Source organism: Coturnix japonica, chromosome 4 (assembly GCF_054131305.1).
Source record: "Coturnix japonica strain WE chromosome 4, WE-NBRP24, whole genome shotgun sequence".
Classification (NCBI taxonomy): Eukaryota; Metazoa; Chordata; class Aves; order Galliformes; family Phasianidae; genus Coturnix; species Coturnix japonica.
The window spans coordinates 60,538,892-60,554,103 of record NC_140666.1 but is presented as its reverse complement, the minus strand read 5'-3'; the positions used below and the strand labels follow the sequence as shown (position 1 = coordinate 60,554,103).

Genomic DNA, 15,212 nt, shown 5'->3' with positions numbered 1-15,212 from the left:
TGCTCTGATGCTCCCTTGGCAGCTGTGTGCAGGATCTGGGGGGCAACGCAACAACCTTCCCTTTCCTAAAGCAGTGCCATCCCAGTGCCTTCCAGCTTGCACCGACCGGGTGCTCCAGTTTCTGCACACACATTAACAATAGCATGCTTTTACAAGTTTCTCTCCCTGGGAAAGGCAAATGCTATCTCTTTGAGGCTGGTAATGATCAACGCAACTACATGTTTGCTGTGGAGCTAACACAAGCATCCAGAGAAAAATGTGTAACAATGTGCATTCAACAAGTTTTTCCACTTTCCTGATACCCTAGAGCAAATCACAGTTTGCTAACGTTTACTGCTTTCCTTTCTTTTTTTCCCCTCAGCTTTAGCCTCCTTTCTGTTTACTAAGACTAAGAGATGCAGATCAGGGAGTTTCACAACTACCTTCTTCAGACCAAGCTTTCACTACTGTCTCAAGTTTGAAACACCAAGGGGAAAGAATTTACTCCTTCTTTAAGAATCCATGCGATTCTCTTCCCTCCCCATCTCAGTGTTTTTTCATCTTACTTTCACTTACAAACATACAAGTGTCCCTACATCTCACCCCTTCCATGTTCAAAAGCAAAAAGTAATTGGCTGCTGCCATAGTCCTGCAGCTACACATGGACACCAGAAGCCTTTTCCAGATAGTGACTTGGTGTACTCAGGGGTCTGAGCAATGCAATTGAGTGTATAGTAGGAGGCATGGAAGATAAAAAGACCAAGACAATGAAGGCCATGTTCCTATGGCTGAGCTTCTCACCCACATTTCTAAAGAGTATTCGATCCAGGCTGCAACCTGCACTCCACCCATCCTGCCCCACCCCGGGAGCTTTTGCCCTACATAAAACAAGAGAGTTACAGGGCCACCAGCCAGGCAATGGGCATAACGCAACTTCAGTCACAGCCCTAATGGCTTGTACTGCTTAAGTCTGCAGATATTCCTTTCTTCTGATTTGCATTTAATGCCTGTGCAAGTATACACCCAACACCCCAGAGCATCTCGTCAGAGCTTCCCTTTGCTTGGATGGCAGGAAGAATGAGTCCCACTTCTTCCCACTCACTCCCATTAAACAGTGTCAAGTGTATCCATTATAACCAAATAACACTGTTAATAATACTACAGGAACATGCTAAATGTTAAATATTAATTAAAGACAATGGTTTCATGAACCAAATAGGTCAACGTGCAAGAATTTGGTCTTACATCATAGAGATTTAACCAAAAGCACTAACAAGTTTGCACTCAAAGGGAGACTGTAAACTTCTATTTTTGTTGTTTTGTTTTTCAGTAGAATTATATTCAAATGATTTGGCTAAACTTGGAGATCACACTGTGGGTTCGGCTCACACATTTCTAAACAGTCTCGAGAAAATGAATTGGTTCTGTCAGCCCTTCTAAACTCTGCAGGTGACAAGAGGTAATGGGAGAGCTTGGGAGCTCCTGGGGACCAAGGAATTTCTACTGTAATTAATAATAAAAAGAGCCAGCAATGATGGGCCTATCTGAATTTAGTGTCTGCAATCATCCAACAGAGCAATGAAGGAAATGATCTCAAGCTTCTCTTACCCACCATGGTGTACAGAGGTATTTTAAATCATTTTAGAGGTAGTATACATCCTGTAGCCAAAAAGAAAATGTCCCAGTAGGAATCTCAATCATCCTGCAGCTAATATAAGTGAAAGGCGGCAGAATATAGCCCAGGAGATGCTGGCATGACTTCTCCTGCTATGCTGGATATTGTGAACTCTCCTGGGAAACTCCCTATATCCCCAGCTCCTCAAATCCAAAGAGACCAGAATGCTGCAGTGGAGACAGCCCAGGGGAACACAGGCACCAGAGCCCATCGACCAGTGAGGCTATTATGGTTTTTCTCCAGCAAAATTTATCAAATTGTTTCTCTCCAGGCACAACATGAGAGCAAACCTGCAACTTCTTCTTTGTTCTTGAAAACAATCTCTGCTTCTTCCCAGAGAAATATCTGGCAAAGGCAAAAAATAGGCTAGGGAAAGACTTGCCTCTGAAGGGGTGGGGGTAAAGGAGAAATGAAAACCAATGTAGCCACTTGCCAGAAATGGGACACGAGTTGCTTTATGAGCATTACCTGCGACAAGTCAATGCCTGACACCTAGTTTCTAAGCTGTCTTCTCCATGGTGTGCCTGGGAGCACAAGGCAGAGCTTTGTTGTTTTGAAGCTTCTAGGACTGGAGTGAGGAAAAAACAAAATGAAAATCAAAACAAAGCAAAACAAACAAAGAAAAAAGAAAGGAAAAATGTGGAAAGACAAATCTGAAGGAAATCAAATTCAGCCTGTGGCTGTGAGTCAGGTCAGCCAGCCACAGAATAAAGGCAGGGCCTTTTCTTCTCTTTCTTTCTCTCCTTCAATGCCAGACTTGTTTAGCAAGGCTCTCCTTGACTGATTTTCTTTTGTAATTAACAAATGAAAAGGAAACATGCCTCCCTGCATTAAAAAAAATAATACCATGGCTGCCTTACGCAAGCCATTTTGATTTCTAGGGATGGGAAGAAAGTCTTGCTGCCTCTGCTTAAGCACTGTGCTACTTTTCATCCTTGGTTAATTTGGGAGGGAGGGGGAGAACAAGCAAGTTTTTAAAAGACTGAGGATTTTTGTATTCATATTCAATGATAAACTACCAAAAAAAGCAGTGAGACAGTCCCTAGCACACAGGCTGGGACAAAGCTATCACAACAAACACAGCGGGTGGCTCAGCTCACAAGCTCTGAAAGACTATCTTGATGTTCACCGTGTGCTAACCACAGATGCTTTAAATAAAAAATAAATAAATAAAAAGATCTCTCGATGCCTTACACAGGCTCTCAGAGCGCTTCTCTGCTAGGTGTCTGTTCAAACAGCTTGGCAGGTTGCTCTTACTCTCACACAAGGGGGAAGGTGAGGAGGTGTATGCATGTTTCCTGGCAGAGAGCAAACCTGCAGACACTGGCCTGGATTGCATGTAAGCTGGAGGACAATTCCCAGCCATCATGACATCCAAAGTTCCACAAGATTCTGCTTTCTACATGCAGAAGCATTTGCCAGCATCAAAGATAGGGACTGGCAGGCTTGTGAGAAAGATTATGGGCCGGCTGAGAGGCTGCATGACCTTTCAGGTTCGTTACTGAATGATGCCAAGCCAGGATCTGGACATGCCTGCCTACCAAAACGTATCTAAAGGATGACTGTGCTGAAAGTGGCCTAAGAGCACTGACCAGGAGATGAAAGACTCCGTGGTACACGGGGTTGCAGCAATGTTTCACCTCTCTTGTCACAGGCCCAGGGCATGCAAATCCTGTAGCTTCACTTTGCAAATGCTTCTCCTACACTTTCCAGCAGTTCCTTCACTGCTGAGCAAACCCCGCAGGACACAGAGCTAGAATGTGTTGATTAAGATAACGGAATCACAGAATCATCTAAGCTGGAAAAGACCTCCAGTATCGCCAAGTCCAACTACCAACCTGACCTACAAAGTCCCACCACTAAGTCACATTCCCTTAGTCCACATAACCCTTAAATATCTCCATGGATGAAGATTCTACTGTTACCCTGGGCAGCCCATCCCAATGCTTGTCCCTCTCTCTCAGAGGTGATCTCTCTCTCCAGTGCCCTCCTTGCTGCAGCCCCCTGTCTAGCAGCTGTAGGTAGCAATGGGGCCAGATGCACACACCAAAATTCTGCCAAGACTAATGTGCCTTATCACAACATAGCAACAGAGATGTACAGATATCTATCATCCTGCCAGCCACATCCCAAGGAGGGCTGCAGTTATCAGGCAGGAAGAGAACAGGGACACTCAAGGGCTGCCAGCAGGCTCAGTGACTGTGTCCCTTTGCACACTTGCTGGTGGGGCTCTACCCTCATGGCCTCTCAGGGCCCTGGAACAGCAAGGTCGGGCCCCAAGAGCTCTACAACAGCCTCAGACCCTGAAAGGGGCTGGTGTGACTGCCACTGGTGTAGCAAGGTAGCGAGCCTACCACTGATACAAGGGCCTGCATGGATAAAGGCTGGCAGCACAGCAAACTGCAGATAAAATTAAAACTGCATTCCTCTGGGGTTGACTCACAAAAGCAGTATATTCTTTAACAGCGACTGTGCCTCCCATCCTAGTTGGTTCACATCCCTTTGTGGGGCCAAAGCACTGGTGCTTGCCTGAGAGCAGCCTCCCTGCACTGTCCCACATGGCTTTGCTCTCACACAGCTCAAAGGGCTCCACTTTGGATGAAAACTTGGATGAAAACACAGAGCACAGTGTTGTAACACCTCTCTGGGAAGAAACCTGCCTGAGCTGCACCCATGCTTGGATTCCTCATCATTCATTTCTTTTGCTGAAATGCTTTGCTGCATCACTGCACTGGTTTGGCTGGCAACAGTGTGTTTCTGGTAATGAAACAATGAAGTATTTGCTAGCCCACTGCAAGTAAATATGACATTTGTAACAATAGCAGGGACATGTTCACTTGGTGCTTCAGAGGCCCTGGTTTTGCAATGTCATGGAGCAAGATCAGGGTTAAGAGTTCAAGGTTTGGCCCACAGCATGTGCGTGGAGAGGCATGAGAAAGGGAGCCTGGCTACTGCATTACAGATACTGGCACCTATCTGGAAAGCACTGGCATCTCCAAGTTCTCACCAGCTGAGGCTGACAAGTTTTTGGTGGTCTTGTCCACCAAGGGACCTCCTGGAGCTGCCCCGATGGCACGTGGCCCCTTCCACAGCAGCCACCAAGAGGAGAAAGGTGGAATGAACAGCAACACTGTCACTCCAGGTCAGGTCAGCTCAGGTCAGAGCTGAGGTGATGCAGGGAAATGTGCATTGCTCAGCCTGTGCAAGAGGAGCCAACGGGCTGCCAAGCCATTGTCAGCTTCCAGCCATAAATTCACACATAGGTAAAATACACTCTATGCTTTTCCACACAGCTCTCTTTCCCTGGTCATAAATATATCAACACGAAATAGAAGTAGCATAGGCTGCTGTATCTTATTGGGTGGGGAAGCAGGGAACAACCCTTGCTTAGGGCATAAGCATCTATTTCCACAGCTGAGAAATACAGCTCAGCAACTCCAAGCCAAACTCAAATGCTGCGGGCAAAGCAGCTCTTCTGCCTATCAAATAACAAACTGTCTTTATTATCTGTCTTCTAATCTGCATTGGACCAGTGGGAAATAATACAGCAAGGAGGCCAAACACAGCCAAAGCACATGGTGAGACTTCAGCAACTCCCAGAGACATGCTGATGTCTGGTCCACAGCTCCAGAGCATTAGCGGAAAATTTCCTTCCCATTCAGAGTACACTGGGAAAGCTGCATGTTAGTTGGTGAATGTTGTTTTTACCATTTGCTACCATAACTCTGACAGACAAACCTGATAGTTTTAACAATCTTACTTTACTTCTTATTCCCTCCAGTCCCTCTCCCAATACCTGTCCTTAAACAACCTTTCTAAGGGGACAGATAAACATGCAGTGATCTCTCCTGTGTGACTCTTTCATAGGCAGTCATCAGGAAAATGGGTCTGTTCCATTCCCTGAGGCTCCTTGGGATAATTCTGATCTGTTCAACCTCTGCTGACCTGATTGGCAAGGCTGCCCCTCCCTGAGTGGGTGTGTTGGTTTTATACTGCTTACTAAGTGAAAAAGAAACATTTGAAAAAGCTATCTCTCATCGAAAAACCCCACGTGGCCCCTTTCTGCAAGGGCCAATTAAACAAAAGTATCTGAAGAGGGGAACTATGCATCTGACCACATTAGTGTTTAGTCAACCAAAGGAGTTAGCTTAAGTCCTCTGCAAACTATGGAAGCTTATGACAGCCATTTGCAGGGAGGGAGAAGGAGTTATCACTGCAGCCCGGCCTTTCTCCCCTCTGGAAATCATGCTGTGCAGCTCCCACTGCCCACATGCAGGTGCACCCCTGGTCTTGCTATAGCTCAAGAGAGCTGAGAGGATCCAAGGCTGCTAAGAAACACTGCAAGTGAAGCAAGAGCAAGGTGCTCTCTACCAAAGGAAAACAAAAATAATAATAGTAATAAAAAAAAATGATGTCTTTTTCTATTCATTTTCTGCCTGCCCACGACAGCTAGAATTGTTACGGTTCATTTCACTGGCAACAGCACAAAACTATGCACTGATGTCAGGTTGCCGGTGCTGTGAGTGTGCATCGGTCAACTCCTTTGTTACAGCTACACTAGCACAGGTTTCCCTTGCAACAAGACTCTAAAGCCAGCATGTCCAATCCATGGATGGCATATGGCCCAGCACATCCTGGTCCTGCAGCTGCCCCTGCCCCATCATCATGGCAGCAGCTCTGCCTCACCAAGTGGCCTGTTCCGGCTCCAAGCTCGCAACCCATTGCTCAGCACCAATCAAACCTTGGTGTGCTATTAACCCTATCTGGGCTGAAATCAGGGCACCAGGAGGACACAGCACAGTGCTGGCTCAAGTGACGGCAAATAAGTTTATACATTGTGACACATTGGCTAAACACAGCGCTCTGAACAGCAAAAAGCACACGGTTGCTTTTTGTGATGAAGGAATCTAAGAAAACGTTCCAAGATTGCTGAAAAAAAATAATGAGTTTTTTTGCACAGTTGAGACTTCAGTTTCAGTTGACATAAATGCATGATCTACCAGTTTTCAAACAGAAGGTACAGAGTTGCAATCAGACACTCAACTCAAAAATCTGATAATGTCTGCTTACCAGACTTGTATTTTACATGTGGCTCGAGACTATCCCTCTTCACTCAGTGCAGTCCAGGCAAGCCAAAACGTTGGACATCCACACTCTAGAGGATGAATGTCTGAAGAAGAACTTATGAGGAGCAAGAGGGACTGAGCTTCATCTTACTTTCCAACAACAGCTTATTGGATACACCATGTGCGTTACATACACATTTACCATGTCATCAACTTCCCTGTAGGTATGTCAGTTTAATTGCAGAGATACTAAACAGTATTTTCAATGTCTGTCTTGTCTTAAACTCTGGAGACATTATCTCCTGCAACATGTCTGTAACACAGATGTGTTTGCTAGAACCTGTTAACAACACAAAAGTAGTAGGGGGCAATCTAGTTTTTTCCCTAACCATACCTGAGCAAAATGCCACAGCATTATAAAACACAAGAAGACATTTAAATACAGACATATTTATAGTCATAACTAGTTTATCTTCTATATACTCACATGCCACATATCGTACATTTATATGGAGTACTTTTGCTAGCCAATAGTTGATAAACACAATCAACTTTATGCCATAATTAATTTATATACTGGCTCATCTGCCTTAAATACCCTCATAACTTTGGTACTGCTCACATTCATTAATGTTCTTTCTTTCAGTCTGCAGAAATGCAGGAAAGATGGTGCAGTTTTAGCAAGAGGAGACCATGGTGCAGAAGCAGAGCTGGCCACATTCACATCATTGTTTTTGAGGCCCTTCTGTGGGTGAACATTGTCCAATGGTAAGAATTAGCAGAAAATGTCTTACAGCTTCTATCCCCTTCTCTCCCTAATCTTTCACCTGCTCATCTCAGGAAACAGACAAATGTGTCTGACTTAGCCTATAAAGCAAAGTTTTGCATAGGATACACTCAGATTATCTTTTTTTTAAGGAGTAAATCCAGCCTGTGACTGCAAGCAACAGCTACATGGCTTAGAGACCCTCAAGAACTGTCTAGTGGAGGCTAAAAGTGATACCACTTATTCCTGGGCCTCACATGGAACTGCTTCCCCAATGACTGGCATGCACACATGGAGGGACAGGCCATCTCACCAGCCACACTGAACACTTCTTGGTCCAAAACTGACCACACAATGCAGACAGCATTGCTTTCCATTCTCAAAAGCAGCAGGTACCTCCAAGCACATACCTCCAGTGGCATCAGTAGAGTGCATGCAGGTTCAGGAAGACATGGGATAGATAGTAGGGAGACCTTGCAGCAAAGTCAAACAGTAGTCCTGATGGTGAGTGACACTGGGAACAGTCCTAAACTGATACATTATACTGGGTATGGAAGTGATGAGGGGGACATATTCTCACACTCAGCAAACTGGAGTCATTGCAGCATTGGGCTGTGGGATTAGTGCTTGGGAAACTTGAGTTGCTCCATCATAAGCTTCCTGTAAGCAAAGAAATCTAACTACATCCTCAGACATAATCAGGTGCCAAAAACCCATAGAAATCACTTGAATAAATACCTTTTGGGCTCTGCTCAGACCTCCTCAGTATACGCATGTCTCATTTCTATATATCCGAATTAATCTTGATGCTGAGTTGAGTTTGATTTTATCTAGGTCAGTGACAACCCTCCTGCCCCACAACCTTTTTTATCTTGATGACTTTTTAGCATCTGAGGTAAGAAATAAGGTACAAAATATTACCCAAGACCTTCTTCCCCTACTCAAACACACTTCTAATTATTCATTTCATTAATTGATTGCATTAGGGTACTGCAGCATCAAGCATATCACATTTAGGACACATCTGCGTTCTCCCTTTTAATACCTCTTCATGATTTGCAATGCATTTCTCTCATTTACAGGCAGAATAAAATTTCCTAATGCAGACTGAATTTATTCAGAAGCACAGAAGTCAGTTGCCTTTACTACTGACAGATGCACTTCAGTGTAATTAGTTTCATGACTATTAATGAAATAACTCATTTGAACTTTTGCCACTAAAATGTTAATGAGTAAGACCGGATCATGGTTTTGTAATGGGATACAGATCCTTTTACCTTCACAGTTTGTTAGTTCAGATCTGGCCCATGTCCACCATGACCAAAGGTCATTTACTACCTGAAGACTACTTGATAATCTGTATGTAATGAGTTGGTTGCATTAAGCCTGTTCTTAGCGAGGAACAGCCTAACAATTTGCTTTCAGCAGAAAAGCAAAATGGAGCAAGGTCACTGTAGCATGCTACTTTTATATAGCTGTGGTCAGAAAAATTCAGTCCTTAGGACTGTTTACCCTGAACCTTTCACCACCAATGAATTCAATGAAAGCAGAAAAGAAATAATTTGAGCTGAAAAAGCTTGTGAATTTTTTGTGCAAGACACAATTAGCCTCTCTGACTCACAGCCGCAGATTGTTGGCTTTTACCTCCTAGCGTGCTTCTAAAGAAAACTGGAAAATAAATAAATAGTAAAACCCACAAAAGATCAGCCAGTCACTCATTAGTTCAGACAAAACGTTTCAGGGGCAAACAGCATTATTTCTGGTACACTGTTTACTGTTATGAGAACAAAACCAAAAGTTTACCCAATATGGATGGGTAACCACTATTGGATGCCCAATAGTGGCCAACAGATACTGCACCCACAAGTTTCAATGAAATGGTTGTAGAAAGCTGTTATTCCAAGAAATGTTTAACATAATGATCAAGACTTAGGTTTCAGTTTGTTTTTTTTGTTATCTTTTTTTTTGTAAGTCATAGAATCATTGAATTACCAAGGTTGGAAAAGACCTCCAAGATCATCCAGTCCAACCATCCACCTACCACCACATTTCCCCACTAAACCATGTCCCTCAGTCCCACACCTACACATTTCTTGAACACCTTTGGGAACAGTACACCTCATATTAAGGCAGGTCATTCTTTTCTTGGAAGGCAACAATCAGTCACAGAACTACTAACCAGGCAGACGTCATATATTTACATACGCATACGTATAAGTATGTGATTAGGCTTTTCTTAGCAATATACAACATATCAAAGTCCAAGAAGAATTTACTGAGAGCAATGTCTTAGATTTCACAGGGGGCAGGGACTGTACATGCCTGAAGTTTTCAGATGCCAGCATCCCTGCAGCAAGTCTGCTTCCAGGTGCCTTTTGCAAACCAGATTTTTCTAAGGTGTTTATTAGTAGGAACCCACTGGGGAGGCATCATAACCACTAGTCATCTTCAAAACCTCAGACAGCAGTAGGGTTAGTGTCTCACTCCATACTCCTTTCAAAGGCAGACATTCACACTGCATCCTGCAGCCTTAACTCCAACTTCTTCTCCAGTCATAAGCAGTTTTTTTCTTCTATTCCCAGCTTTTCTACAAATGAGTCCAACAGAGCACGAGTCTTTCAAAGAAGACCCAAAGAAACAACTTATTCATTCATTACGAATCCTCCAAACCCCACATCAACACAAAGAACTGTGGATTTCCCTGTTATATTCCTGATCCACTGACTGGAGGGTATCTTGGCACCAGCCCAATGCTTTCACCAGACCACAGCAGCTGCATTCTCACATGTTACCCTGCCACCAAGTGCTGTATCATATCAGCTGGCTGGTACTTTTAGCCAGGAAGCCACACTGCCAGCCAGTGCTGTCATTTTAAGCACAAACATATTCACACAGCTTGTTTATCAACTCTAATACTTAATCCAAACAGATTGCATGCATATTGACATTAGCAGGCAAGGGTGACAGAAGGATTACCTCAATGGAGCAAAACTCTACTTGTCTTCATGCAGACAGTTGAGAGGAAAAAGTGCTCTTTTAATAGCACTGCTGGAACACTACGCTTTGATTCTTTAGAAATGGGGCATTTTGTTCTGTATTCATATCTTCCTGTAACAACAAGCTATTGCACTATCTTCCTATTGACAGATCTTGTTTCTGTTTGCAGGTTTCTTTATTTTTAGTATTTGGGCTTCTTCTAAAGTGGGATCTTCTGCACTTCACACTGACGTTCCTGAAATAACTTTGAAGAAGAAATAATGAGCCTCCCATTACTTTACAGGTTCTCTAATACAACATAAGCAGCTTTACAAGGCTTAGCTAGACTCTGCTGACCTAACTGCACATTTCACTCCTACAATAAACTAAAATAAACAGCCTGCTTCCAAAACAATTGACCAATTAACAGAGATTTGGTGATTTTCTTATTACAAAATAAATCCTAGGCTTTCAAAAAGTCAAAATCAGACTTATCAAACAACAGTGGATTAGATTACCATAAAGCTGTCATGTTGAAAGTGACTGACTTCACGTTAAGCAGCAAACCAGTATTGTGCTAATATTATTACATGTTAGGGGTTTGTTCTTTTGTTTTGTTTCTATTTGTTTTTTAATTCCCAACATTTCGAGGTCATTTTTTTTCCCTTGGCCTCTGATTTGCTATATCAAGAGCAGTCCCTGTGTTCAAATCCCCTTTGGCTGCAGTGTCTGACCGCTCCCCGATCAGCCTGCTGGTGCTTTTACAGGATGTATCTGCCACTGAGTCCCCGTGTCCCCGCAGAGAGCAGGAGGTCACTGGCTGCTGCTCAGAGAACCCAGAGAGCTGGCCCTGAGCTCAGCCTGGCCCTGGCAATGGCTGGCACACGAAAGGCAGACTCCAGTCACCGACCTGCCATAAACTTCTCTGGGTCTGCTCCAGGAGAATCAATAACTGGCTTTTTATTAACAGATGTAAGAGGCAAGGATTTTACACCTCCACACTGAGTATGTACTGATACTGGGAAGTACCGAGAGGAGAGGGTGTATAATTGGAAAAGAAAAACAATTTTCTCAAACTCAGCTCACTGCTCCTGTGATGGCAGATGCCTTTAAATCGTTACCATCCCCGTTCTGGACCAGTGCTTTGTTGGGAGAATAAATAAATAAAAACAAAACGATAGCTAGGCAACACTCAGCTCAATCTATCAGGCAGAAAATTGCATATTGATAAAACTTACTTCACAAGGGTTTAATGCTCTTATTTCCAAGGCTCTAGTTCTACTTTGGCTAAGCATTTGGTTTGTGAAACCCCAGTGGCAGTTCTGTAGAGCGTTATAAACATATTATCATTTAGCTTTAAGAAAAAAAAATAGTTTGCTATCCACAACCCAAGCACAATGCCTGTGGTATTTTTCAGTTTCTCATTTTTGGATCTTCATCTCCTGGCTGATTCATTTAGGCAAAGGTATAGGTGAATGAGCACAATGATCCAATGGGAAATGCAAGGCAAAGGTACCCGCGGGCATTGCTATATGCACCGTGTGTAACAAAACTATGTAGGTAAGAGATTAAGCAAACACTTGAGCTGATCTCAAGAACCAGTGACTAAGAGCAAAGGAAGAGACACAGTTCATTCCAAGAAGCTATTTATGTGCTGACGAGCCTTGTCTCCCCGACTGCCACCATCAGCACTGATAGCACATGAAAAACAGTGCATGGAATTAATAGATATTTTTTACCTAGTTTCACAAAAAAAATTAATAAAAATAAAAATTAAAAAATCCAGAAACTGATTGTGACAGGAACTGACACAATGAAAAGGTGCCCTGAAAAGGGCAAAGCGTTCCAAAGTGCCAAAATGTTTTCCACTGCTGTGTGCTGTTCCACATGTTTACTAAACCATGTGATATTCTGACCACCTTAATATAAATACAGTCAGGACCACCATGCACTCCTTTATGCACAAACAGGGACCACAAATGCAGGCTAAACCTTCCTGTTTTCTCTGTCAGGCACTTATTAATTAAAAATATGAAGAAAAGCTGGGCTTTCTTCCTTCTTGGCTACAAAGACCAAAGAGCTCAGAGGCTAAGTGACACAAGACAAATCACAAAACGGCCGACTACCCAACATATTTGTCTGGTGGACATCCTCAGCCCTTGGGAAGAAATATTGGAAAGAAAAGAGGAAACCTTCTGATGTCTACAACAAAAAGCCTTAACTATGGTCCCAGTGGAAGGAAAACCAAAGGTTCAGGCAACCTGTAACCCAGAACTTATGTCCCACGTCTTCCATGTATCCTTCTGAGGATAAGATATCTGACAAGACAAACCAAAGGAAATGCTGTGCAAACAACTCACTATGCAATTCTGAGGTGAAATTTTAATTGCACAGAAATAAAAGCCTTCGGCTTTATCATTACAAAAGCAGTTTTACCTTCCTCCTCTTGCACGCTTGAATTTCTCTTGATTGTGCAAGTGAATACATCACTTGATTGTGCAAGTTCTGGCATGGTAACATTTATTTGGCAAATATATATAAGAGACTGAATTTCTAAAGTAACATCCATAAATGCAGTTACATGCTTTCCTGTAATTACTCTAGGTTGTCACTTAAATACCATCCCTCCAATGAAACTGTGTACAAAAGATGAGCTCCCCAGTGAGCACACAGATTTGAAAGGCACCCTTTTCTATAGCTGCATATATCACAAATCTCATTTCATATTTCAAATGGATGTTCATAAAAACCTCTTTGATGAAAACGTATGGAGCAGGAGCAAAAGGGCATTTCACACAGGAACGTCTAAGCCCTATCACTGAATCTTCACAGAATCACAGAGATCAAGTCCAACCCCACCCCAACCCCCCCGCTGAAGTATGTACCCGATAATAGGTCACACAAGTAGACATCCAGACAGGTCTTCAATATCTTCTTAGATGGAGACTTCACAACCTCTTTGGGCAACCTTTTCCAGAGCTCTGTCACCCTTATTGTAAAGAAGTTCTTCTGCACATTAGTACAAAACTTCCTGTGTTCAAATTTTAGGCCACTACTCCTCATCCCATTGCCACACACCACCAAGAAGAGACTGGCCTCGTCCATTTGCCTCCCACCTCCCTTGAGATATTTATAAGCATTAATCAGTCTCAGTCTTCTTTTCCCCAGGCTGAACAGACTCAGCCTTTTCTTATATGGGACATAGTCAAGACCTTTATCACCTCTGTGGCATGCATGTACCTCAATAATATCAAGAACCATCCTGCAGGTAAGTGAATACATCACTAGTCAAAGAAAAAGGAGAAATATATAGATAGATAGATGTTAAGTTATAATACGATATTTTTCATCCCTTCCCTCTCAGTGGCTTACAGAGCATTCTGGTAGCAATTCCCCTACTGTATTATTTCTTTCTCCATGTAAGTTGTCATTCAGAAGTCATTAAGCAGAGAAAGCACTAATTGTCATTCATTTATGTCTCCACCCCTACATCACAGCTGTGTATGCTGGATAATCCAGATCGTTCAACCAGGAAGTATTATGAAAACCCATCGCTTTTAGAAGCTGATATACCAAGAGACTTAGGGAACCACTGCCTGCATCTTGCTCTATATCAACACTACACACTTCTGGGAAGTTCCCAGTCCTTTGGGGCAATTCTGGAAGTTTTCTGGCTTGTGCGTATGCAGTCACAAATTCTCCTCTCAGATGCCTCAGATCTAATGTACCTCTGAGACCAAATTAAAGCACAATACAATTCTGAGATCTTCACTAGCAACAAAATTTACCATTGGCATCACTAGAATTGTTTCTCAGTTCTTAAGCCTGCCTTTCCTTTCCAGTAAATAGAAAGGGCATACCCAGCAGTTGCCTGAAGAAAGTTGAGACTGATGCTTGACTGCTGCTCTGCTTTGGTTACTGTTATTAATTATGCACAAATTCCTTCAATTTTCAAGGCTTTATGGATGTCTTGATTCCCTAGTTTTACTCTGCTGCCCCTTATTAACATCTCAAAAACTTGCCTGCCTCGGGTGGTCTTTTCTTCTGTTTTGAGCTACCCTGTTACTAATGCAACACCTACAGTCCCTGTGGATCCTGCTCCAGGGATGTCTGTAAGGAGGACAGAGCCAAGCCCATAGCATCCCACAGGAGCAATCTTTCTGAAACTGTTCTTGCGTAATGTAGGTACGAATTCACCCTTGGTATTTTTAGATAGCAAAATGAGCTGAAACACCTTTCATTACAGAACGTGCATTGCCTGAATCAGGTCCAATCAGGTGTGCGTGGGGGCATCACGTTAAGTCGATCAACACTGCTCATACAACCAAGGGTACAATTAAGGGGAAAATCCCCAAACGGCTCAGCCTACAGGTTTGCACAGGAAATGCAATGGAAGTACAGCAACACGTTTCTTCTCTAATTATTTCCTGTTTACACAAAACCCAGCACTGAAGGGATCCAGTCACAGTAACCACCACAGTAGCTAAGCTCTGCAAAGGTTAATTAAATTTTGCAAAGAGAGGTTCACTGTGCCCTCTTTCAAATTCCCCCTTGTCCTTGGCTGAAAGGAAAAGGTTCCAATATGCAATCTCCCTCACTACTCATCATTGAGTACACTTAGGTTTAGCAGTATTTACACTTGAGAAGACTTATGGAGAGAGGGCTAAAAAGATGACCCAGAATAGTGCAGATTCCTCCTGGTCTTGCAGAAAATGGCAGTCTCAAGTCCCTTGCCACAGAGCACATTTTC

General features: G+C 43.1%; 1 protein-coding gene across 4 annotated transcripts in view; it reads right to left on the bottom strand.

The window, feature by feature from the left end:
• ELOVL6 (ELOVL fatty acid elongase 6) overlaps positions 1 to 15,212 on the bottom strand; it is a 64,196-nt gene that overhangs the window by 31,435 nt on the left and 17,549 nt on the right. The window lies entirely within an intron of this gene.